A 26,349-nucleotide genomic window follows, 5' to 3' on the forward strand; every position below is an offset into this window, starting at 1 on the left:
AGTGGAGCTGTCATTGACTTGGTTTAGTCCTGCAATCCCTAATGATCGACTGTGTAGAAATCGTGATGTTACTGGAAGTAACTTCTGGAGCTTAAGTAGCACACGCATAAAATTGTTTCCAGAGTAGTCTGAACCATATGGTGAGTGTAATAATAACGTTTACATCATGTTAGCACATACTAGTTTTCAGCAAAATTGAACTGTACACTCCATTGAGTTGAATGCTTTACTTTCTATTCAAGCATTTTGTGATATGTTTGTGTACATAACTACTCAGTGTGATTTGGAACTGTATAGATATTGCATGTGGACTGCTCAGTGCCATAGAATACTCAGATGCAAGCCGAATCCTGTATCCTACCTGGTACCATTTACAGTGGAGCTGCCATTGACTTGGTTTAGTCCTGCAATCTCTAATGATCCACTGTGTAGAAATCGTGATGTTACTGGAAGTAACTTCTGGAGCTTAGGTAGCACTCGCATAAAATTAGTTCTAGAGTACTCTAAATCATATGGTGAGTATAATAATAACGTTTACATCATGTTAGCACTTACTAGTTTCCAGCAACATTTAACTGTACACTCCATTGAGCTGAATGTTTTACTTTCTATTCAATGCATTTTCTGGTAAGTTTGAGTACATAACTACTCAGAGTGATTTGTAATAGTTTAGATATTGCATGTAGAGTGCTCAGTTCAACGGAATACTTAAATGCAAGCTGAATTCCGTAACCTACCTGGTAGCATTTACAGTGGAACAGCCATTGACTTGGTTTGGTTCTGCAAACGCTACTGTTCCACTGTGTAGAGATCGTGATGTTATTGAAAGTAACTTCTGGAGCTTAGGTAGAACTCTCAGAAAATTGGGTGCAGACTACTCTAAATCATATGGTGAGAATAATAATATGTTTTACTTCATGTTAGCACGTACTATTTTTCAGCAAACGTGATCTGTACATTCCTTTGAGTTGAAAGCTTTACTATGTATTCAATGTATTTTGTTGTAAGGTAGTGTACATAACCACTCAGGGTGAGTTGGAACTGTATACATAATGCATGTAGAGTGCTCAGTGCCATGCAAAACTCCAATGCAAGCTGAATTCAGTAACCTACCTACAGTGGAACATCCATTGACTTGGTTTTGTACTGCAATCTCTAATGATCCACCGTGTAGAAAACGTGATGTTACTGAAAGAAACTTCTGCAGCTGAGGTAGCTAAGTCATAAAATTGGTTGCAGCCTACACTAAATCATATGGGGAGTATAATAATAAAGTTTACATCATGGTAGCACATACTAGTTTTCAGCAAAATGAACTGTACACTCCTTTGAGTTGAATGCTTTACTTTCTATTCAAAGCATTTTCTGATAAGGTTGTGTACATAACTACTCAGGGTGATTTGGAACTGTATGGATATGGCATGTAGACTGCTCAGTGCCATGGAATACAATGCAAGCTGAATTCGTTAACCTACTTGTTACCATTTACAGTGGACTGCCATTGACTTGGCTTGGTATTGCAAACGCTAATATTCCACACCGTATAGAACGTGATGTTACAGAAAGTAATTTCTGGAGCTTAGGTAGCACACTTAGAAAATTGGTGGCACACTACTCTAAATCATATGCTGAGTATAATAATATGGTTGACATTCCTGTTAGCTGATACTAGTTTTCAGTAAAATTGAACAGTACACTCCATTGAGTTGAAAGCATTATTTTCTGTTCAAAGCATTTTGTGTTAATGTTGTGTACATAACTACTCAGGGTGATTTGGAACTGTATATATAATGCATGTAGAGTGTTCAGTGCCATGGAATACTTCAATGCCAGCTGACTTCACTAACCTACCTGGTACCATTTACAGTGGAGCTGTCATTGACTTGGTTTAGTCCTGCAATCCCTAATGATCGACTGTGTAGAAATCGTGATGTTACTGGAAGTAACTTCTGGAGCTTAGGTAGCACACGCATAACATTGTTTCCAGAGTAGTCTGAACCATATGGTGAGTGTAATAATAACGTTTACATCATGTTAGCACATACTAGTTTTCAGCAAAATTGAACTGTACACTCCATTGAGTTGAATGCTTTACTTTCTATTCAAAGCATTTTGTGATATGTTTGTGTACATAACTACTCAGTGTGGTTTGGAACTGTATAGATATTGCATGTGGACTGCTCAGTGCCATAGAATACTCAAATGCAAGCCGAATCCTGTATCCTACCTGGTACCATTTACAGTGGAGCTGCCATTGACTTGGTTTAGTCCTGCAATCTCTAATGATCCACTGTGTAGAAATCGTGATGTTACTGGAAGTAACTTCTGGAGCTTAGGTAGCACTCGCATAAAATTAGTTCTAGAGTACTCTAAATCATATGGTGAGTATAATAATAACGTTTACATCATGTTAGCACATACTAGTTTCCAGCAACATTGAACTGTACACTCCATTGAGCTGAATGTTTTACTTTCTATTCAATGCATTTTCTGGTAAGTTTGAGTACATAACTACTCAGAGTGATTTGTAATAGTTTAGATATTGCATGTAGAGTGCTCAGTTCAACGGAATACTTAAATGCAAGCTGAATTCCGTAACCTACCTGGTAGCATTTACAGTGGAACAGCCATTGACTTGGTTTGGTTCTGCAAACGCTACTGTTCCACTGTGTAGAGATCGTGATGTTATTGAAAGTAACTTCTGGAGCTTAGGTAGAACTCTCAGAAAATTGGGTGCAGACTACTCTAAATCATATGGTGAGAATAATAATATGTTTTACTTCATGTTAGCACGTACTATTTTTCAGCAAACGTGATCTGTACATTCCTTTGAGTTGAAAGCTTTACTATGTATTCAATGTATTTTGTTGTAAGGTAGTGTACATAACCACTCAGGGTGAGTTGGAACTGTATACATAATGCATGTAGAGTGCTCAGTGCCATGCAAAACTCCAATGCAAGCTGAATTCAGTAACCTACCTACAGTGGAACATCCATTGACTTGGTTTTGTACTGCAATCTCTAATGATCCACCGTGTAGAAAACGTGATGTTACTGAAAGAAACTTCTGCAGCTGAGGTAGCTAAGTCATAAAATTGGTTGCAGCCTACACTAAATCATATGGGGAGTATAATAATAAAGTTTACATCATGGTAGCACATACTGGTTTTCAGCAAAATGAACTGTACACTCCTTTGAGTTGAATGCTTTACTTTCTATTCAAAGCATTTTCTGATAAGGTTGTGTACATAACTACTCAGGGTGATTTGGAACTGTATGGATATTGCATGTAGACTGCTCAGTGCCATGGAATACAATGCAAGCTGAATTCGTTAACCTACTTGTTACCATTTACAGTGGACTGCCATTGACTTGGCTTGGTATTGCAAACGCTAATATTCCACACCGTATAGAACGTGATGTTACAGAAAGTAATTTCTGGAGCTTAGGTAGCACACTTAGAAAATTGGTGGCACACTACTCTAAATCATATGCTGAGTATAATAATATGGTTGACATTCCTGTTAGCTCATACTAGTTTTCAGTAAAATTGAACAGTACACTCCATTGAGTTGAAAGCATTATTTTCTGTTCAAAGCATTTTGTGTTAATGTTGTGTACATAACTACTCAGGGTGATTTGGAACAGAATAGATATTGCATGTAGAGTGCTCAGTGCCATAGAATACTAAATGCAAGCTGAATTCACTAACCTACCTGGTAGCATTTACAGTGGAACAGCCATTGTCTTGGTTTGGTTCTGCAAACGCTAATGTTCCACAGTGTATAGAACGTGACGTTACTGAAAGTAACTTCTGGAGCTTAGGTAGCACACGCATAAAATTGGTTCCAGAGTACTCTAAATCATATGGTGAGTATAATAATATGCTTTCCATCATGTTAGCACATACTAGTTTTCAGCAAAATTGAACTGTACACTCCATTGAGTTGAATGCTTTACTTTATATTTAAAGCATTTTGTGATAAGGTTGTGTACATAACTAGTCAGGGTGATTTGGAACTGTATAGATATTGCACGTAGACTGCTCAGTGCCATGGATTACTCCAATGCAATCTGAATTCAGTAACCTACCTGGTAGCATTTACAGTGGAACAGCGATTGACTTGGTTTGGTTTTGCAAATGCTAATGTTCCACAGAGTAGAGAACGTGATGTTACTGAAAGTAACTTCTGGAGCTTAGGTAGCACACTTAGAAAATTGGTTGCAGACTACTCTAAATCATATGCTGAGTATAATAATATGGTTGACTTCCTGTTAGCTCATACTAGTTTTCAGCAAAATTGAACAGTACACTCCATTCAGTTGAAAGCATTATTTTCTGTTCAATGCATTTTGTATTAATTTTGTGTTCATAACTACACAGGGTGATTTGGAACTGTATATATAATGCATGTAGAGTGCTCAGTGCCATGGAATGCACCGATGCAATCTGAGTTCTGTAACCAACCTGGTACCATTTAAGTGGAACAGCCTGTGACTTGGTTTAGTACTGCAATCTCTAATGATCCACTGTGTAGAAAACGTGATGTTACTGAAAGTAACTTCTGGAGCTTAGATAGCACACGCATATAGTTGCTTCCAGAGTACTCCAAATGATATGGTGAGTATAATAATAAAGTTTACATCATGTTAGCACATACTAGTTTTCAGCAAAATTGAACTGTACTCTCCATTGCGTTGAATGCTTTACTTTCTATTCAAAGCATTTTGTGATAAGGTTGTGTACATAACTACTCAGGGTGATTTGGAACTGTATAGATATTGCATGTAGACTGCTCAGTGCCATCGAATACAATGCAAGCTGAATTCGTTAACCTACCTGGCGCCATTTACAGTGCAACTGTCATTGACTTGGTTTAGTCCTGCAATCTCTAATGATCCACTGTATAGAAGACGTGATGTTACTGAATGTAACCTCTGGAGCTTAGGTAGAACACTCATAAAATTGGTTGCAGAGTACTCTAAATCATATGGTGAGTCTAATAATAACATTTACATCATGCTAGCACATACTAGTTTTCAGCAAAATTGAACTGTACACTGCATTGAGTTGAATGCTTTACTTTCTATTCAAAGAATTTTGTGTTAAGGTTGTGTACATAACCACTCAGGGTGATTTGGAACTGTATAGATATTGCATGTAGACTGCTCAGTGCCATCGAATACAATGCAAGCTGAATTCCTTAACCTACCTGGCGCCATTTACAGTGCAACTGCCATTGACTTGGTTTAGTTCTGCAATCTCTAATGATCCACTGAGTAGAAGACGTGATGTTACTGAAAGTAACCTCTGGAGCTTGAGTAACTACTGTAAATGGTACCAGGTAGTTTGCTGAATTCAACTTGCATTGGAGTATTCCATGGCACTGAGCACTCTACATGCAATATGTATAGAGTTCCAAATCAGCCTGAGTACTTATGTACACAACCTTATTACAAAATGCATTGAATAAAAAAAAAAGCATTCAACTCAATGGAGTGTAAAGTTCAATTCTGTTGAAAACCACTATGTGCTAAGATGAATTAAACCTAATTATTATACTCACGATATGATTTCGAGTAGTCTGCAAACAATTTTATGAGAGTGCTACCTGAGCTCCAGAAGTTACTTTCAGTAACATCACATTTTCTACACAGTGGATCATTAGAGATTGCAGGACTAACCCAACTCAATGTCTGTTCCTCTGTAAATGGAACCAGGTAGGTTACTGAATTCAGTTTGCATTGGAGTATTCCATTGCACAGAGCACAATACATGCAATATCTATGCTGTTAGAAATCACACTGAGTAGTTATGTACACAACCTTATCTCAAAATGCATTGAATAGAAAATAAAGCATTCAACTCAATGGAGTGTACAGTTCAAATTTGTTAAAAACTAGTATGTGCTATCATGATTTAAATGTTATTATTATACTCACCATATGATTTAGATACTCTGCAAACAATTTTATGAGTGTGCTACCTAAGCTTCAGAAGTTGCTTTCAGTAACGTCACGTTTTCTACACATTGGATCATTAAAGATTGCAGGACTAAACCAACTCAATGTCTGTTCCACTGTAAATGGTACAAGGTAGGTTCCTGAATTCAGATTGCATTTGATTATTCCATGGCACTGAGCACTCTACATGGAATATTTATGCTGTTCCAAATCACCCTGAGTTGTTATGTACACAACCTTATTACAAAATGCATTGACTACAAAATAAAGCATTCCTCAAAGGAGTGTGCAGTTCAATTCTGCTGAAAACTACTTTGTGCTATCATGAAGTAAATCTAATTATTATACTCACCATATGATTTAGAGTAGTCTGCAACCAATTTTATGAGTGTGCTACCTAAGCTCCAGAAGTTACTTTCAGTAACATCACGTTTTCTACACATTGGATCATTAAAGATTGCAGAACTAAACCAACTCAATGTCTGTTCCACTGTAAATGGTAACAGGTAGATTACTGAATTCAGCTTGCATTGGAGTATTTCATGGCCCTGAGCACTCTACATGTAATATCTATACTGTTCCAAGTCACCCTGAGTAGTTATGTTCACAACTGTATCACAAAATGCATTGAAATGAATGTAAACCATTCAACTCAATGGAGTGTACAGTTCAATTTTCCTGAAGCCTAGTATGTGCTAACATGACGTAACCTTTATTATTATACTCACCATATGATTTAGAGTACACTGCAACCAATTTTATGAGTGTGCTACCTAAGCTCCAGAATTTACTTTCGGTAACATCGCATTCTCTACGCAGTGGAACATTAGAGATTGCAGGACTAAACCAACTCAATGTGTATTGCACTGTAAATTGTACACGGAAGGTTCCTGAAAACAGCTGCATTTGAGTATTCATTGGCACTGAGCACTCGACATGCAATATCTATGCAGTTCCAAATCACCCTGAGTAGTTATGTACACAAACCTATCACGAAATGCTTTGAATAGGAAGTAAAGCATTCAACTGAAAGTAGTGTACAGTTCAATTCTGCTGAAAACTACTATGTGCTAACATGAACTAAATCTAATTATTGTACTCACGATATTATTTAGAGTAGTCTGCAACCAATTTTATGAGTGTGCTACCTAAGCTCCAGATGTTAATTTCAGTAACATCACGTTCTCTACACTGTGGAACATTAGCGTTTTCAGAACTAAACCAAGTCAATGGCGGTTCCTCTGTAAATGGTACCAGGTAGGTTAGTGAATTTAGTTTGCATTATAGTATTCCATGGTGCTGAGCACTCTACATGCAATATGTATACAGTTCCAAATGACCCTGAGTAGTTAAGTACACAACGCTATCACAAAATGCATTGAATAGAAAGTAAAACTTTCAACTCAATGGAGGGTACAGTTCAATTTTCCTGAAACCTAGTATGTGCTAACATGACGTAAACTTTATTATTATACTCACCATATGATTTAGAGTACACTGCAACCAATTTTATGAGTGTGCTACCTAAGCTCCAGAATTTACTTTCGGTAACATCGCATTCTCTACGCAGTGGAACATTAGAGATTGCAGGACTAAACCAACTCAATGTGTATTGCACTGTAAATTGTACACGGAAGGTTCCTGAAATCAGCTGCATTTGAGTATTCATTGGCACTGAGCACTCGACATGCAATATCTATGCAGTTCCAAATCACCCTGAGTAGTTATGTACACAAACCTATCACGAAATGCTTTGAATAGGAAGTAAAGCATTCAACTGAAAGTAGTGTACAGTTCAATTCTGCTGAAAACTACTATGTGCTAACATGAATTAAATCTAATTATTGTACTCACGATATTATTTAGAGTAGTCTGCAACCAATTTTATGAGTGTGCTACCTAAGCTCCAGATGTTAATTTCAGTAACATCACGTTCTCTACACTGTGGAACATTAGCGTTTTCAGAACTAAACCAAGTCAATGGCGGTTCCTCTGTAAATGGTACCAGGTAGGTTAGTGAATTTAGTTTGCATTATAGTATTCCATGGTGCTGAGCACTCTACATGCAATATGTATACAGTTCCAAATGACCCTGAGTAGTTAAGTACACAACGCTATCACAAAATGCATTGAATAGAAAGTAAAACTTTCAACTCAATGGAGGGTACAGTTCAATTTTCCTGAAACCTAGTATGTGCTAACATGACGTAAACTTTATTATTATACTCACCATATGATTTAGTGTACTCTGCAACCAATTTCATGAGTGTGCTACCTAAGCTCCAGAATTTACTTTCAGTAACATCGCGTTCTCTACACAGTTGAACATTAGAGATAGCAGGACTAAACCAACTCAATGTGTATTGCACTGTAAATGGTACCCGGAAGCTTCCTGAAATCAGCTTGCATTTGAGTATTCATTGGCACTGAGCACTCGACATGCAATAGCTATGCAGTTCCAAATCACCCTGAGTAGTTATGTACACAAACCTATCACGAAATGCATTGAATAGGAAGTATAGCATTCAACTGAATGTACAGTTCAATTCTGCTGAAAACTACTATGTGCTAACATGAAGTAAACCTAATTATTATACTCACCATATGATTTTGAGTAGTCTGCAACCAATTTTATGAGTGTGCTACCTAAGCTCCAGAAGTTACTTTCAGTAACATCACGTTTTCTACACAGTGGATCATTAAAGATTGCAGCACTAAACCAACTCAATGTCTGTTCCTCTGTAAATGGTAACAGGTAGATTACTGAATTCAGCTTGCATTGGAGTATTCCATGGCACTGAGATCTCTACATGGAATATCTATGCAGTTCCAAATCACCCTGAGTAGTTATGTACACAACCTTATAACAAAATGCATTGAATAGCGCTCTTGATGTAATTGAAGAGTCGTAGTTAATTAATGCACGGGAGTGGTGTATTAACGAAAGTTCGAGAAGTCAATGTTCATGCTAAGCACACTTTGGGGTTGGAGGCTAAGCACACGGAATATAAGGTAGTGTTCCTCCAACCTGTGTGTGGGCGCACGAGGGCAGTAAAGCAGGCCATGGATTGACATATCGGAATGGTAATGGGAAGTGGAATTAAAATGGGTGACCATTGTGAGATCCCACTTATTTTTTCGGACGAAGCGTAGTTGGTCGACGAAATGGTCTCCAACTCTATGTCGGGTCTCACGGATATACAGGGGCAACACCGGGGACACCGGGCACAGTATATGACCCTAAAAGACTTCCAGGCGATGTGTCGCCTCACCTGGAAGGACTGTTTAGGGCCCTGAATACTAGTGAGGGAAGAGGTGTAAGGGACACTTATTCCGCTTGCAAGGTTAAGTACCAGGAAGAAGAATTGTGGCGTGCTACGAATTGACAATGGAGTCTCGTAGAGAGCGATCTCTGCGGGAGCAGAAAGTGGTGCGAGGGGGTGAGATTGATGAGAGAAAGATGTGTTTGGTTGTGAGATACAATTGGAATGGTGGAAGTTATTGTGAATTGCGTGCTGGACGCGGAGGCTGGTGGGGTGGCAGGTGAGGACAAGCGGAACCCTATCCTTGGTAGGGGGCTAGAGGATGTTAAGAGCAGAAGTGCGTGAAATGGAAGAGATGCGGTCAAGAGCAGTGTCGGTGGTGGAGGAAGGGAAGCCTCTTGCTTTGAAGAAGGAGGACATCACGTTCGTTCTAGAATGTAAAAGCTTCATTCTGCGGGCGTATGGGGTGGAGACAGAAGGAACGAGATAAGGGAGTGGTCAAGAAGGCAAGGCGTTATTTCTGAGAGCAGATTTATCTAGGAGAGAAAAGCCTCATTTCGAGTGTTAAGCAATATCCTGGTGAAGCTTCCCCGCACGCACTCTGGTATAATCATGGTGTCGCCATAATGTGACCACGAGTACTCGGTGCTATCCGAGTGCATCAGGTGCTAAAACTCATTCGCAACTGACACATTCAAGGAATAAAACGGTCCAGAAAACCACCACCTTCTCCGCGATACCGAGGCTTGATACCCAGCCCTCACACATGCAAGACAGCAAGCACATACAAATCATCAGTAAAATACAATGACACGGAATAAGCATGCTTATAGTCCAGACTTCCCAGCCCAGCAGATCATCTCTCAACAGATTCGCAACGACCACCCCGCCTTACGACGCCCGCGAGGCAATGTCGTGGCCTACAGGCCCAGTCCTCGCTATACAGACACATATATAACTGCTACTTCTTTTTTTCTGTTACTTATGTATTTATTATTGGTTTACATATTTTCACGTTAGTTGTTTGTCATTCCGTTTGTGTGTAGCTTTTCGTTCATTGACACTGCCGTATTTCTCAGATCTGCTATGAAGTTCCACAGGAACATGAACCTCAGAGCAGATGGTGGTACATACGTAATCAGAATGTGATATTACGTTGGACTTTGAACATGCTGTCTGAGTTCCAAATCCCCAGTATTTATTGCTTATATTTTTTTTTATCAGATTCATGAATGCTGGGAGCACACAACCCGCCATCTTCACCCGTTTTCCACTGGATGTGAGATATTCCACGCCAAAATTTTAATCTGGTGACCGCCCTCTTAAGCGGCCCAGTCATGTAGTCGAATGAATCAGAAAGGAGAACGAGAATGAACCAAGTCCGGACGTCGGTCCTGCCACCCTGCAGACTTTCCATATCGATTAGCGCCAGGGCGCCGGGCCAGTGTCCTGGATCTCCGTCATCGTGAGCCCAGTGGGATTTCCCTCAGCACAGGTAGATTAGTACCCCAGACATGAAGCCCTGCTCCGCCTTCTCCAGGACAGCAGGAAAACGGCAGGCGCCATTGTCCCTGTTGCTGAGGGCAACATGGGGATCTTGGGGATTGTGGTCGCGATGTGAAGGAAGCTTACACCGCTATAACTATGTTCGTCTCCGCCAAAATGTCCGCATGGAGCTCAGGATAAAAGGTCACTGAGGTAAATATGAACTCTGCTTCTCCGTTCACAGATCCTGACGTACCTGCTGAGTAGATCCAGCAGTTTCCGTTTTCAGTTCAGGATCAAATCTGTTCTTCTGACTCCGGATCTCTGCCCTTGTTGCATGTGGAGAACATGGTAATCAGGAGTGGTTAAGGCGATGAACTGTAAATCTAAGTGCAGGTTCGAATCCTTACCACTGCAATGAATTATGGAGCGGACTCGAAAGGACGAGTCTCCCACTCCGACTTCTGTTTTCTATCTTTCAACGTCCATCCTTTGTGATTTGCAACTCAGATTTACTACTACGGATGAGGTTATGGAGCACTTGGTGACACAGAACAAGTTTGGACGAAGTATGTATGGTTTCCTTAGACGAAAGTATTGTGAACAGTCTTGGACTCCTCATCTTAGAAAAGATGCCCTGGGATTGGAGAGGATGGAGACGAGGTTCACAAGGATGACTCCGGAAATGAAAAGTGATGCGAGGAATGTGATAGCACTGCGTCTGTAATCACTGGAATTTAGGAGAATGAGGTGAGATCTCATTGAAACTCTTCGAATGTTAAAAGGCCTAGACAGAGTAGATGTGGGAAGGATATTCCCTACGGTTTAGGAGTCAAGGATAAGGGGTCATTGTCTCAGGATAGAGGGGGTCCATTTAAAACAGAGATGCAGAGAAATCTATTTAGAGGGAGGTGAATTTGTGGAATGTATCACCACAGGCATCTGGAGAGGCCAGGTCGTTGGGGGTATTTAAGACAGAGCTTGATATGTTCTTGGTTGGACCCAGCATCAATGGTTATGGGAGAAGGCTGGGAGCTGGGGCTGAGGAGGGGAACATTGGATCAGCCATGATCAAATGGCGGTGCAGAATCGATGGGCCACAAAGCCTAATTCTGCTAATAGCTTATGATGTTATGGGATCAGATATAAAATTTCATCATAAATTTGACATTGGGGATGTAGCTCAGTGGGAGAGCGCATGCTCCGCATGTATGAAGTCCCGGGTACAATCCCCGGCATCTCCACTAATTTTTGACGGTATTCAGTCTTGCCGACAGTTTCAATGCTGTCCTGCAAGCGCCGTTGTCCATACCTTTTTGGTCCTTACTACCGATCGTGCTGGTGTCACTGTCTGCCTATACTTATGGATTAGAAATAGAGCCGGAAATTCCAGTGTGGGCAAAGTGGAAAATCTGAAAATATTTTCTGCATCAGTTACAACCTGTTGATAAATATTCCTCACCCCAACACAATCAGGCCGGATCGGAGGAAAAGCCGAATCGGAAGAGATTCCGAGGCCTCTTCCGTCACACAACGGTAAGTGTATGTGTGAAAAGAGCAGGTGCCAGCGACAACGAACGAATATCGGGTGACCCTTTAAAGTATCTTCTGCCCGGACATCCCAGTGTCAGATCACACTTCCGCATTGGCTTCTCGTTAGTTTAGTGATTAGTATCACTAAAGACGGGGTTAATACCCCCGATAGACAAATAATTTTGCTGTTTCCATATTAAACGTAATTGCAACTCGAATTTTCAAAGTAAATTGAAAAGGGTTAAAGAGGGTAAAACAGAGTTTGGGCTAGAATTGATCGGTTGTTTGGGGATGTGGAAAGTCGATCGGCAGTGACCCCGGGAATGGAGAGTTACCCGGTAGGAAGGGAATTTCTGTTCAGCTTCGTGAAATCTCCCCTAAGCGAATCTGTATCTCAGAGTTATTCGGTGTAACACGCGGTGACCGAGAACAATTGTTCCGGAAATATTTGCTTCATCGGCCTCTGCCACATTTTATATGTTAAACAAAGGCTGTCGTTCCGCTTGATTTAAGGTTTCCAGTTGAAAGAGTCAGAAAGGAGAGGGCGAGTGGAATCGGTGCCTTCACCCAGCTCAGGCCACCCCGCAGAGACTCTGTGAGACTCATTCCGTATAACTGCGAGCTCAGAGCTGTGGTCATCGACCTGAAACGTGAACTCTGTTTCTCCTTCCACAGACGCTGCCTGACCTGCGAAGTATTTCCGGCAGTTTCAGCTTTTAGTTCAGGAATAGTCCTGTTTCTCTGACTCCGGGGTCGGTGCTGTCCTCATCCGTCCTGGGACACAGTGACTACATCCTATATATCTTTCTTTGAGGAGTGTGTTCTAGCGGCCGAATTTTTTTGGGATGCACTGGGAATCTATTGGTTTTTCCGCGTCTAATTTTGACAGGTTTGTGGATACAACGTTTTCTGTTTTATATTGTCCGTTGCCCTCTGATTCAAAGCATTCATGAAGATTGTGAAAAAGCTGGATCACGCTATCAGTCGCCATCTTCCAACGCCAGAACGGACGATTTATGGTAGATTTTTCCAGTTTGTCTCTGTGGGGCAATCGGTGAGCGCTCTCGGCTGTTAACCGAAAGGTTGGTGGCTCGCGGCCACCCAGGGACGCTGGTGATCCAATAGCTTTTGCTGTACGTTGCAATGCCCGCTGGAAATCGCTCCGCTGTTCGGAGATCGGCGTTCCCTGCTACTGCCGCATCACGTTCAGCGGGAATTAAATAGAGTCGATGTTTCGGGCCGAGACCCTTCGTCGTCCCGACCTGATGAAAGGTCTCGGCCTGAAACTTCGACTGTACATCTTCTTATAGATGCAGCCTGGCCTGATGCCTTCCATCAGTATTTTGTGTGTGTTGCTTGAATTTCCACCATCTGCTGATTTCCTCGTGTCAGCCGGAATTAAAAAGTTTTTTGTCACCTACAGAGATACAGTGAAAAGATTCGCTTTCACACTTTCCATAGAGATCAAATCATTACACAGTGTACTGATAGAGAATAATATAAAACAATAACATAATGTAGAATAAAATTTAACAGCGACAGAGAAAGCACAGTGCAGAAAGTAATTAGGTGCAGCATTATAACGGGGTAGATTGCGAGGTCAAGTGTCCAGCTTATCCTAATCGGGAACCATCTGGATACCAGACTCAACCAGCTCACCACTACCACCATTCGCCTCCGTCCGGCGGAAATCGTCCCCACTCAATAATTTCTCCTTCGACTCCTTCCATTTCCTTCAAAAAAAGTGCAGCCACAGACATTGCCATGGGTCCCACCTATTCCTGTCTGTTTGTCAGCTACGTAGAACAGTCCGTCTTGCAAGACTAGTTTAGTATTTATCCCTAAATTTTCCGGTGCGGCGTAAAGGACTGCATTGCTGTTGTTTCTTGCGGAGCTCATACACTTCATCAGCTTTGACTTCAACTTCCACCCTGCCCAAAAATTTACATGGCCCATATTCGACACCACCCTTCCTTTTCACAAACACTCTCTCTATCTCTGACCACAGCCTATCTACTGATGTCTATTATGACCACACAGACTCTCACAGCTACCTGGACGATACGTCTTCCCACCTCGTTACTTGTACTGATGCCATCCTCTTCTCTCAATTCCTCCGTCTCCGCCGCATCTGCTCTCAAGATACGGCGTTTCTTTCAAGAACAAAGGAGATGTTGCAGCGGTGAGCTACACGCAGCGCTGAAATAACGACACGGAGTCGGTAAACTGCAGTTAAAGAAGAATTTATTCGAACTTCGCGGCTTCGCTTTAAAGCCTCCCTGACCCCGCCCTCCCCGGGCGAGGATGCTGCAGGAGGCACGTATTCACAGTCCCGCGCGAGCTTTTCTCATTGTTAGTGAAGCAGACCTGGCGCCCATTTGGGACTGGCCTTTATGCCGGCGCGCTGGCTATTTGTGAGCCGGTTCGAGTGCGCTAGAAAGTGGGTCGCCAAATAATCCCCCCCCCGCCAGAACCGGCGATACACCCCCCAATGTTCACAGTCTTGGCTGGACCCTGTTTGGGAGGTCGGTCCCTGCGCCGCTGTGCCGGGAACTCGACTGGTTGCGCCACGTCCACATGGGCCGGTTTGAGGCGGTCCACCGTGAAAACCTCCTCTCTCCCCACAACGTCCAGGACGAACGTGGGCCCGTTGTTCCTGAGCACCGTAAATGGGCCCTCGTAGGGATGGTGCAGCGGTGGCCTGTGCCCGCCCTTTCGTACAATCACAGTTCTGCAGGTCTTTGGGTACGCAGCCCATGCTGCGAAGTGGGTATGGGGGCCAGGTTGCCGAGCCTCTCGCATGGTCTGCCCAGGACTGCTGCGGGTTCTTCGTCGTGCCCCCTTGGCGCTGGTATGAACTCCCCGGGGACGAGCAGGGGTGCGCCGTACACCAACTCGGCCGACGAGGTGTGCAGATCGTCTTTGGGCGCTGTGCGGATGCCGACTAGGACCCAGGGAAGCTCGTCCACTCAGTTAGGCCCTTTCAGGGGGGCCATGTGAGCCGACTTCAGTGACGGTGGAAACGCTCCGCCAGGCCGTTCGACTGTGGGTGTTAGGCAGTTGTATGGTGCAGCTGTGTCCCTAAAAGGCTGGCCATAGTTGACCACAGGCTGGAGGTGAACTAGGCGCTTCTGTCGGAGGTAATGTGGGCCGGTACACCAAAGCGGGATACCCAGGTGGTGATCAGTGCCCGGGCGCAAGATTTTGAGGTGGTGTCGGTGAGCGGGATCGCCTCCGGCCATCTGGTGAACAGGTCCACGATAGTGAGGAGGTGCCGCGCCCCGCGCAACTCTAGCAGGGGGGCCCACGATATCCAGATGAATGTGGTTGAAACGCCGGTGGATGGGTTGGAACTGCTGCGGCAGAGCTTTGGTGTGCCGCTGCACCTTGGCCGTCTGGCAGTGCATGCACGTTTTGGCCCATTCACTGACCTGCTTGCGGAGACCCTGCCAAACGAACCTGCTGTAGACCATCCGGACGGTTGTCCTGATGGAGTGGTGCGCTAAGTTATGAATGGAGTCGAAAACACGGCGCCGCCAGTTTGCCAGGACAACGGAACGGGGTTGGCCGGTGATGACGTCACAGTTTAGGGTCCTCTCACCTGGGCCTACGGGGAAGTCCTGGAGCTGCAAACCGGAGACTGCGGTTCTGTAACTAGGGATCTCCTCGTCTGCCTGATGCGCCTCAAAGTCTACCCCTTGGGAAAGGGCATGAATGTTAGGGCGCGAGAGCGCGTCCGCCACGACATTGTCCTTACCCGAGACGTGCCGGACATCCGTCGTGTATTCAGAGATGTAGGACAGATGGCGCTGCTGGCGGGACGACCAGGGGTCGGACAACTTCGTGAACTTAAAGGTAAGCGGCTTGCGGTCCGTGAACGCGGTGAAGGGCCTACCTTCCAAGAAGTACCTGAAATGCCGGATTGCCAGGTATAGCGCCAACAGTTCGCGGTCGAAAGCACTGTATTTGAGCTCGGGCGGTCGCAGGTGTTTGCTGAAAAAACGCCAGGGGTTGCCAACGACCCACGATGAGTTGCTCCAGTACCCCACCGACTGCCGTGTTAGATGTGTCCACTGTGAGGGCGGTAGGGTCGTCCATTCCAGTGTGCACTAGCATCGCGGCGTTTGCCAAGGCTTCTTTCGTCTTATTGAAAGCGGCGGCGGACTCCTCGTCCCAGGTAACGTCCTTGCCCGGACCCGACATCTGGGCGAACAGTGGGCGCATGATTCGGGCAGATGAAGGGAGGAAGCGGTGGTAGAAATTTACCATACCCACGAATTCCTGAAGGCCTTTGATTGTGGTGGGTCAGGGAAAATGGCGGACTGCGTCTACCTTAGCTGGAAGAGGGGTTGCCCCGTCTTTAGTAATCCTGTGGCCCACGAAGTCGATGGTGTCGAGACCGAACTGGCATTTGGCCTGGTTGATTGTTAGACCGTATTCATTCAGTCGGGCGTAGAGTTGACGGAGTTGGGACAGATGCTCCTGACGACTGCTGCTTGCTATGAGGATGTCGTCCAAATGGATGAAAGCGAAGTCCAGTTCGCGTCCCACCGCGTCCATTAACCGCTGGAACGTCTGTGCGGAATTCTGCAGGCCGAACGGCATGCGGAGGAACTCGAAAAGGCCGAACGGGGTGATGAGTGCAGTTTTGGGGACGTCGTCCGGATGCATCAGGATTTGATGGTATCCCCGGACGAGGTCTACCTTGGAAAAGATCCGTGCGCCGTGCAGGGTTGCTGCAAAATCGTGAAAGTGCGGCACAGGGTAGCGGTCCGGTGTTGTAGCCTCGTACAGCCTGCGGTAGTCGCCGCATGGTCTCCAGCCCCCTGTCGCTTCGGTAATCATGTGCAGGGGGGAAGCCCATTGGCTGTCGGACCTCCGTATGATCCCCAATGCCTCCATCCTCTTGAGCTCCTCCTTCGCCAGTCGGAGATTGTCCGGGGGAAGCCTTCAAGCATGGGGGTGGAGGGGTGGTTCCTGTGTCGGGATGTGGTGCTGTACGCTGTGTCGGGGCATGGCTGCCGTGAACTGCGGTACCAGAACCGATGGGAAATCCGCCAGGACCCTGTTGATGTCGTTGTCGGACAGCGTGATGGAGTCGAGGTGAGGGGCTGGCAACTGGGCTGCACCCAGGGAGAACGTCTGAAAGGTCTCGGCGTGGAGCAGTCTCTTCCTGGGCAGGTCGACCAGTAGGCTGTGAGCACACAAAACATCCGCACCTGGAAGCGGTTGGGCCATGGCGGCCAGTGTGAATTCCCACGTGAACCGGCTGGAGCCGAACTGTAGCTGCACCGTACGGGTGCCATAGGTCCTTACTGTGCTGCCGACCACGGCCCTCGAAGGGGACACAGTGCCCTGTTGCGGGTGTCGTAACTCGTTGGAGGTAAGACGCTGATCTCGGCACCGGTGTCGACCAAAAAACAGCGTCCCGACCGCTTGTCCCACACATACAGGAGGCTATCCTGATGTCCAGCCGCCGTAGCCATCAGCGGCGGCTGGCCCTGGCGCTTCCCGGGAACTTGCAGGGCGGGCGACAGCGGCGGGCTGCTGCGCCCCACCGCTGGTGGTAGAAGCACCATTGCTCGTTGGGCCCACCCCTGCCTCTAGGGCTAGCGGGCTCTGTGGCCGGGCCGGGCCTGGGTTGTTGCTGGGAGAGTTGCCTGGTGATCTGTGCGACGTACGCCCCACTCACCTTCTTGGTGTTCCACAGCATGTCCGCCCGGGCTGCCACCTTCCGGGGGTCGCTGAAGTCCGCGTCGGACTGCAGCAGGCGTATGTGCTCGGGCATCTGCTCCAGGAATGCCTGCTCAAACATAAGGGAGCGCTTGTGTCCTCCGGCCAGAGACAACATCTCATTCATTGAAGCCGATGGAGGTCTGTCTCCCAAGCCATCCAGGTGCAGTAAACGGGCAGCCCGCTCGCGCCTTGAGAGTCCGAAAGTCATTATGAGCAGTGCTTTGAATTCCATGTACTTGCCGTCCCCTGGGGGAGACTTTATGAACTCCTCAACCTGGGCCGCTGTGTCCCGGTCGAGGGAGCTCACCACGTAGTAGTAACGGGTGTCCTCTGAGGTTATCTGCCGAACGTGGAATTGAGCTTCTGCTTGCTGGAACCACAGGTGAGCTCGCAGCGCCCAGAAGCTTGGCTGTTTCCACGAAACTGCATGAACAGATGCGGCGTCGTTCATCTCCGGTCCAAATATCGTTTGGACCGTCGGGAACACCAATTGTAGCGGTGTGCTACACGCAGCGCTGAAATAACGAAACGGAGTCGGTAAATTGCAGTTAAAGAAGATTTTATTCGAACTTCGCGACTTCGCTTTAAAGCCTCCCTGATCCCGCCCTCCCCGGGCGCGGATGCTGTAGGAGGCACGTATCCACAGTCCCGTGCGACCTTTCCCCTTTGTTAGTGAAGCAGACCTGGCGCCCTTTTGGGACTGGCCTTTATGCCGGCGCGCTGGCTATTTGTGAGCCGGTTCGAGTGCGCTAGGAAGAGGGTCGCCACAATATCGTGTTTTTTCAAAGAAAGGTGTTTCCCTTCGTCCACCATGAAAACTGCCCCTCAACAGAATCTCTTCCATTTTTCTCACGTCTGTCCCCACCCCTTCCTAGCCCCCTTCACTAGGGATAGGTTTCGTCTTGTTGTCACTTATCTCTCCCCACCTCCTAGCCTCCACCTCACAGTTCTCTGCAATCTCCTGCTGGTTCCCACAGCCAAACACATCTGTCACTCCCCCCTTTATTTTCTGCAGGGATCGCTGCCTATGTGAATCCCATGTGCGTTCGTTCCTATCCTTGCAAGTGAAACAAGTGTGTTACGTACCCGTTGGTGTCTTGTGCTTGTCACGTGACTATGATGTATTTGAGGCTATGCTGGGCATGATACAATGGTCTTGTGATGGGTGGGTGACGTAATTTTCCCGCCAGTGAGAGGACATATATTTTTTTTTCCAATAGAGTATGAAAGGGGAATACCTCCCTGGGACACGGGACAGTTCGTAGTTGAATTCGCCAGTGACTCCGTTTTGCTGCGCATTCGATGTTATGACGCAGGTTTGTTTTAAAGTGGAGTTTTACTTCCGGCTTTAAGTCTCAAAGTTTATTGCCGGCAGTTTTGCTACAATACTGCCAGTTCAGTCCAGTTGGAGAGTGAAGAATTATCGAAGTTCGGGAAGCCGAAGAATCGAGGAAAGTTATTGGCTGTATTTAATCTTTATTTAATCTTCGTACAAGGAATATGTAACTTGTGTCCAAGTTAGCTGCTGTATTTCTGAAAGCAGAACGAGCTGGACGCAGAGTTTCACCAAGGAAAGGTCAGTGCCTTTAAGCGGTTTTATTTCCTTCAATCGTATCTCCCTCGGCAAAGCATACTTATATATATAAAACATTATATATAACAATCACAGCACGGAAACAGGCCATCTCGGCCCTCCTAGTTCGTGCCGAACTCTTAATCTCAGCTAGTCCCACCTACCCGCACTCAGCCCATAACCCTCCACTCCTTTCCTGTCCATATACCTATCCAATTTTACCTTAAATGACACAACTGAACTGGCCTCTACTACTTCTACAGGAAGCTCATTCCACACAGCTATCACTCTCTGAGTAAAGAAATACCCCCTCGTGCTTCCCTTAAACTTCTGTCCCCTAACTCTCAAATCAGGTCCTCTCGTTTGAATCTCCCCTACTCTCAATGGAAACTGCCTACTCACGTCAACTCTATCTATCCCTCTCAAAATTTTAAATACCTCGATCAAATCCCCCCTCAAACTTCTACGCTCCAATGAATAGAGACCTAACTTGTTCAACCTTTCTCTGTAACTTAAGTGCTGAAGTAACATCCTAGTAAATCGTCTCTGCACTCTCTCTAATTTATTGATATCTTTCCTATAATTCGGTGACCAGAACTGTTCACAATATTACAAATTTGGCACAACCAATGCCTTGTACAATTTTAACATTACATCCCTACATCTGTACTCAATGCTTTGATTTATAAAGGCCAGCGTTCCAAAAGCCTTCTTTCACTATCCTATCTCCACCTTCAGGGAACTATGCACTGTTATTCCTAGATCTCTTTGTTCCCCTGCATTCCTGAATGCCCTACCATTTACCCTGTATTTTCTATTTGGATTATTCCTGCCAAAATGTAGAACCTCACACTTCTCAGCATTAAACGCCATCTGACAACGTTCAGCCCATTCTTCTAACCGGCATAAATCTCCCTGCAAGCTTTGAAAACCCACGTCATTATGCACAACACCTCCTACCTTAGTATCATCGGCATACTTACTAATCCAATTTACCACCCCATCATCCAGATTATTTATGTATATTACAAACAACATTGGGCCCAAAGCAGATCCCTGAGGCACCCCGCTAGTCACCGGCCTCCATCCCGATAAACAATTATCCACCACTACTCTCTGGCATCTCCCATCTAGCCACTGTTGAATCCATTTTATTACTCCAGCATTAATACCTATCGACTGAACCTACTTAACTAACCTTCCATGTGGAACGTTGTCAAAGGCTTTGCTGAAGTCCATATAGACTACATCCACTGCCTTACCCTCGACAACATTCCTCGTAACTTCTTCAAAAAATTCAATAAGGTTTGTCAAACATGACCTTCCACGCACAAATCCATGCTGGCTACTCCTAAACAGATCCTGTCTATCCAGATAATTATTAATACTATCTCTAAGAATACTTTCCATTAATTTACCCACCACTGATGTCAAACTGAAAGGTCTATAATTGCTAGGCTTACTTCTAGAACCCTTTTTAAACAATGAAACCACATGAGCAATACGCCAGTCCTCCGGCACAATCCCCGTTTCTAATGACATCTTAAAGATCTCCGTCAGAGCTCCTGCCATTTCTACACAAACTTCCCTCAAGGTCCTCGGGAATATCCTGTCAGGATCCGGAGATTTATCCACTTTTACTTTTCTTAAAGGCGCCAGTACTTCCACCTCTTTAATTGTCATAGGTTCCATAACTTCCTTACTTGTTTCCCACACCTTACACAATTCAATATCCTTCTCCTTAGTGAATACCGAAGAGAAGAAGCCGTTCAAAATCTCTCCCATCTCCCTCGGCTCCACACATAGCTGATCACTCTGATTCTCTAACTGGCCAATTTTATCCCTCACTATCCTCTTGCTTTTAATATAACTGTAGAACCCTTTCGGATTTACTTTCACTTTATTTGCCAAACCAACCTCGTATCTTCTTTTAGCTTTTTTAATCTCTTTCTTAAGATTCCTTTTACATTCTTTATATTCTTCGAGCAATTCCTTTACTCCATGCTGTCTATTTCTATTGTAGACATCCCTCTTTTTCCGAACCAAATTTCTAATATCCCTTGAAAACCATGGTGCTTTCAAACCTTTATCCTTTCCTTTCTACCTAACAGGAACATAAAGATTCTGTACCCTCATAATTTCACCCTTAAATGACCTCCATTTCTCTATTACATCCTTCCCATAAAACAACTTGACCCAATCCACTCTCTCTAAATTCCTTCGCATCTCCTCAAAGTTAACCTTTCTCCAATCAATAATCCCAACTCTAGGTCCTGTCCTGTCCTTCTCCATAATTTTATTGAAGCTAATGCTATTGTGATCATTGGACCCGAAGTGCTCCCCAACACATACATCTGTCAGCTGACCTATCGCATTCCCTAACAGGAGATCCAACACTGCCCCATCACTAGTCGGTACTTCTTTGTATTGTTGCAAAGATCTATCCTGCACACATTTCACAAACTCTAAACCATCCAGCCCTTTTACAGAATGAGCTTCCCAGTCTACGTGTGGAAAATTAAAATCTCCCACAATCACCACCTTGTGTTTACTGCAAATATCTGCTATCTCCTTACACATTTGCTCTTCCAACTCACGCTCCCCATTAGGTGGCCTATAATACACTCCTATCAGTGTTACTGCACCCTTCCCATTCCTCAATTCCACCCAAATAGCCTCCCTCGAGGAGCCCTCTAATCTATCCTTCCAAAGCACCGCCATAAGATTTTCTCGGACAAGCAATGCAACACCTCCTCCTCTGGCCCCTCCTACTCTATCACACCTGAAGCAACTAAATCCAGGAATATTTAGTTGCCAATCACACACTTCCTGCAACCATGTTTCACTAATAGCTACAACATCATAATTCCAGTTATCAATCCACGCTTTAAGCTCATCCACCTTTCTTACAATGCTCCTAGCATTAAAAATATATATATTTAAGATACTCTCCACCCCTCCTCTCTTTTCATCTCTAACAATGCATTCAAATTTATTATCCTTTTCTTTCTTCTCCCCTACATCTTCGGGCTGAGCGCATCCCTTCTCCATCACCTGCCTTTCCTCCATCACACGTTGTCTATTTACTTGCTCTACTGGTGAACTAACCTCCTCTCCCATGGTTTCCTCAAATTGATTACCGCCCCCCCACCATCTTACTAGTTTAAAGTCTGCCCTGTAGCCCTAGCAAATCTCCCCGCTAGGATATTAGTCCCCCCAGGATTCAAGTGTAACCCGTCCTTCTTGAACGGGTCACGCCTGCCCCAGAAGAGGTTCCAATGATCCAGAAACTTGAATCCCTGCCCCCTGCTCCAATCCCACAGCCACGCATTCATCCTCCACTGTCGCGTGGCACTGGCAGTAATCCCGAGATTACTACCTTTGCGGTCCTTCTTCTTACCTGCCTTCCTAACCCCCTATAATCTCGTTTCAGGACCTTTTTCCCTTTCCTACCTATGTCATTAGTACCTACATGTACCACGACCTCTGGCTCCTCACCCTCCCACTTCAGGATATCTTGGATGCGATCAGTAACGTCCCGAACCCTGGCACCAGGGAGGCAAATTACCATCCGGGACTCCCGATCACCTCCATAGAACCGCCTGTCTGAACCCCTGACTATCGAGTCCCCTATTACTATGGTCCTCTTTCTTCTATCCCTACCCTTCTGAGCTACAGGGCCGTCCTCTGTGCCGGAGGCCCGGCCACTGTCACTTCCACCAGGTAGGCTGTCCCCCCCAACAGTACTCAAACATGAGTACTTATTGTCAAGCTGTACAGCCACTGGGGTACTGTCTAGTACCTGCCTCTTCCCCTTCCTGACCGTGACCCACCTATCTGCCTCCCGTGGCCCCGGAGTGACCACCTGCCTGTAACTCCTCTCAATCACCTCCTCACTCTCCCTGACCAGGCGAAGGTCATCGAGCTGCAGCTCCAGCTCCCTAACTCGGTCCCTCAGGAGCTGCAGTTCGGCGCACCTGGCGCAGATGTGGAAGTTCGGGAGGCTCGGAGACTCCAGGACCTCCCACATCCGACACGGAGAGCAACAAGCTGCCCTCACACTCATACTTCCCAAATAACTGAAAATAACAAGAACTAAAAGATAAGACTACTGTGCCCTCTTCCGCCTAAGCCCCCTCAGCCCAAGCCCTACACTCTGCTCCCGGCGCAATCCGGTGCCGCAAACAAAGCTGCCCGCTTCTTAAGGCTGCGTTCTTTTTTATATCTTCCCTCCTTCCCAGGCCTCCTTCATCAGGTTTTGTCTCCAAATTTGAGGAAGGCCATTCTTGCTATTGAGGGAGTGCAGTGTAGGTTCACGAGGTTAATTCCCAGGATGGCGGGACTGGCATATTTTGAAAGATTGGAGCGACTGGGCTTGTATGCACTGGAATTTGGAAGGATGAGAGGGGATCTGATTGAAACATATGATTATTAATGTATTGGACACGCTAGAGGCAGAAAACATGTATCCGATGCTGGGGGAGTCGAGAACCAGATGCCGCAGTTCAAGAATAAAGGATACGCAATTTAGAACGGAGTTCAGGAAAAAAAAACAACTTTTTTCAGCCAGAGCGTTGTGGATCTATGGAATATTCTGCCTCAGAAGGCAGTGGAGGCCAGTTCTCTGGATGCTTTCAAGAAAGAGTTAGATGGAGCTCTTAAAGATTGCAAGGAATATGGGGAGAAGGCAGGAATGGGCTACTGATGATCAGCTATGAGAACATTGAATGGCGGTGCTCCTTGAAGCGCCGAATGGCCTACTCCTGCACCTAATATCTATAGAGTATATGGAATCTGTCACAGGGATTTCAGTGTACCGGAGATCTCACAGAGTCACCCTGACGACTGCTTGTTAAGTGCGGATCTGGCGCTTTTTATTCATCCCCTTCTCACTGTGTGACAGGAGGAGTGTCAGGATTCTTTAGCGTCTCAGTCACTTACTCTGTTCAAGGTCTGTCCAAGGGAAGGGCTCCCATCAGCGTGTGGTTTGAAAGGACAATTATAAACATAGTTTGTTTATCCATTTGGCGATGCGCGAGGAAGGACCCCATTAGTACAAGCGTTTGTAGTTCTTCGACGCGGTTCTAACTCAGTCTGATTCCTGGCGTATGCTCGCCGCGGGTTGTATATCTCCGGTTTGTTGTGGATGGCGACATTAATTTACCGAAATAGGACCTGCAGCAGGGTGAGGAATGATCCGGCAGAAAACAATTGGAGAGTGAAGGAGTCACAGGGAACTAATGGAGACGCCTGACTACTCAAATCTTTTGCAACGTCATTGAGCGATGGTGGTATAGTGGTGAGCATAGCTGCCTTCCAAGCAGTTGACCCAGGCTCGATTCCCGGCCATCGCAGGTTGTACAGTTTTAGGCTACATAAGAAATAAACCTCTTAAATAGACACGAGCTACAGAGAACTCCAAGGGCCAAGTGACCCTAATACACTCACGCTGTAAGTGTAAGGTTGATTCATTAATTATCATTCAATGTGTCGTGGATCAGAGATGGAATTAACCTCCCAGGATTTTCCCGTTAAATCCCGTTCTGACTCTATTCCAGATTCTACAAGAATGGGCACTTTACAAGAGGGATCGGCACGATTTGCAAAGCGTTGCCTGATTAAATTGTTTGAGTTTGTTTGCCTTCAGTGGAATATCGGAGCCTGCAAGTAAACTTGAGCAAATTATGATGTAGAAAATTCTGAGAGACATAGGTTGTGCAGATAGCCAGAATTGGTTTACAGGTGCAGTATTCTGGAGGGAATGAATTTAAGGTCGGAGTGGGAGAAATGTTAAAGAAGATGTGCGGGTCACGTTTTTTGGACGGAACAGGGTGGCTGCTTGGAACTGGCTGCCAGGTTCAGAGACGGAAAGGTGTACGATGTTCTCAGATCGGCACATGAATATGTTTGTGTGGAGCACAAAGAGAAAACAGCAGATGATGTAATTTCAAGTGGCAGAGACAATATTGGAGCAACTCAGCAGGTCACGCAGCATCTGTATAAAAAAACAGTCGACGTTTCGGGCCGAGTCCCTTCATCCGGACTGGAGAAAAAACCGATGAGGGATCAGAGTTAGACGGTGAGGGGAGGGGAGGAAGAAACACGAGGTGATAGGCCAAACAGGCGGGGGTGGGGGGAGCCGCTAATGAATTAAAGACTTGAAATGCTGATTGGTGAAAGGGATACTGGGCTGGAGAACAGTGAATCTAATAGGAGACGGCTGAAGGCCATGAAAGAAAGAAAAGGGGTAGGACCACCAAAGGGAGGCCACACAGAACAAATGTAATGTTTTGCTCTTCCACCCTGAGTGTGGCCTCAGCGGACAGTACATTAGGCCTTTGGCCACGGGTTACAATGTTGGAACTGGAATAGGAAGTGGAATTAAAGTAGGAGGCGACTGGGCGATGCCGCTTTTACTGGTGGACTGAGTGTAGATGCTCGGTGAAATGGACTCCTAATCTGTGTCAGCTCTCAGAGATATTCTGAGGCCACACCGGGAGGACTGGATACAGCAGATGACCGTAAAATACTCACAGGTGAAGTGTCGCCTTTTGGAGGGATTGCTTGTGGCCCTGAATGGTAATGAGGGTGGATGTGTAGAAGTAGGTGTCGCACATGTTGCACTCACAAGGGTAAGTGCTACGAGAAAGGGCGGTGGGAGGGACGAACGCACATGGGGTTCACATAAGGAGCAATCCCTGCAGAAAGTAGAGGGGGAGGGGAAGATGTGACTGGTGGTGGGATCCCGCCGGAGATGACGGAAGTTACAGAGCTGGAGGCGGAGACTGGGGGTAG

At 45.5% G+C, this 26,349-nt stretch overlaps 1 non-coding gene across 1 annotated transcript; it reads left to right on the forward strand.

The window, feature by feature from the left end:
- The first annotated feature begins 24,836 nt into the window (after positions 1–24,836).
- Positions 24,837–24,908, forward strand: trnag-ucc (transfer RNA glycine (anticodon UCC)). Its single transcript has one exon. It is a non-coding gene; the product is annotated as a tRNA-Gly (tRNA).
- The last annotated feature ends 1,441 nt before the right edge of the window (positions 24,909–26,349 follow it).

The sequence above is a fragment of the Hypanus sabinus genome, chromosome 31 (assembly GCF_030144855.1).
Source record: "Hypanus sabinus isolate sHypSab1 chromosome 31, sHypSab1.hap1, whole genome shotgun sequence".
In the NCBI taxonomy this organism is placed as follows: domain Eukaryota; kingdom Metazoa; phylum Chordata; class Chondrichthyes; order Myliobatiformes; family Dasyatidae; genus Hypanus; species Hypanus sabinus.